The sequence below is a fragment of the Myotis davidii genome, unplaced genomic scaffold, assembly GCF_000327345.1.
Source record: "Myotis davidii unplaced genomic scaffold, ASM32734v1 scaffold569, whole genome shotgun sequence".
Lineage (NCBI taxonomy): Eukaryota > Metazoa > Chordata > Mammalia > Chiroptera > Vespertilionidae > Myotis > Myotis davidii.
The window spans coordinates 132,728-133,914 of NW_006299876.1; the positions used below are offsets into that span (position 1 = coordinate 132,728).

The 1,187-nt window shown below is 51.8% G+C and overlaps 1 pseudogene; it reads right to left on the bottom strand.

Moving 5' to 3' along the window:
* Positions 1–473: 473 nt before the first annotated feature.
* Positions 474–945, bottom strand: LOC102755049 (annotated as a pseudogene).
* Positions 946–1,187: the final 242 nt, after the last annotated feature.

Here is a 1,187-nt window from a genome sequence, read left to right on the forward strand (position 1 = left end):
TTGTTTTTTTTTTAGAGAATGAAATACAGGGTTTATTTAGGGTGGGGTGGGGAGGAGCAGCCAGGGTCTAAAGACACTTGGGAATTTGAGCGAAGTGTAGGCTGACCACGGGCAGGGGCTGGGTTTGTAGGTGGCCTGGATGAGACTTCAAACACTCAATCCTAACAGCGGAAACCTAAGGTACAACTGTGAAATGCTAACTTTCACACAGAAAGTAAGTCAAGAGAGGAAATGACAGAGGACGCAGAGAGCCACAGGAATCCACGTTGTAGTAAAATCTCTCCGGCTTGCCGTTGGGGTCGTACGGAACCTGGGACTCATCTTCATCCAGCTCTGAGTACTCGCTCTTTGGCCACTCCTCCGGCTTGGGGTACACTGTGTGCCTCAGGGCATTGTCGGGGTCATCTTCAAAAGCCACCTGGAAAGCAGAACCAGAACCGATCAGACTGAAAGGGACCAGCCCCCGCTTGTATACATGGGCATTCTAGTGTATCCCCGCTCTTGTGTGACTGATGCCCTGTGAGTCTAATCAACCTGAGGCCCATCAGAACCAAGGACCAAGGCCTGCCGTGGGCTCTAGACAACATCTCCATATTGTCTTTCTAAAAGCTAGAAGCAAGATGTCAGAAAAATCCTTCTGAGAACGGAAGGCCCCCGCCTCCCTGGCCACCCAATCCCCCAGCATACCCGGGAGTACTGCAGCTTGTCCACAATGTCATCGCTGGTGAGGGGGATTAATCCAAGCCTGTGAGCGATGAACTCGTCGTGAAGGACTGAGGAATTGGCGTCAATCTGAACCCAGTCAATGGCTATTATGGGCACCTCGGCGATGAAGACCCTCCGGATAGAATTGGCCACCGCTAGGTCCGTATTCTCGATGATGAACTTGACATTCTCGTAGGTGAGCTCCGTGATGCACTCGGTGGGCTGGTTGGCGTACGGCATCCTGCTCCGCCGCCCGGCAGGCCGCCGGCGTCAACCCTGCAGCGCCCCCACACTGGAAGTCCTATTTATTTCTGTTTATTAAATATGTGTTTTATTAACTTTAGAAGGAGAGGAAGGGAAAGGCAGAGAGAGAAAAACATTGATGTGTGAAACATCTATCGGCTGCCTCCTGCATGCCCCCTACTGGGGATCAAGCCTGAAACCTGGATATGTGTCCAGATCAGGATTCCAACCAGTGACCT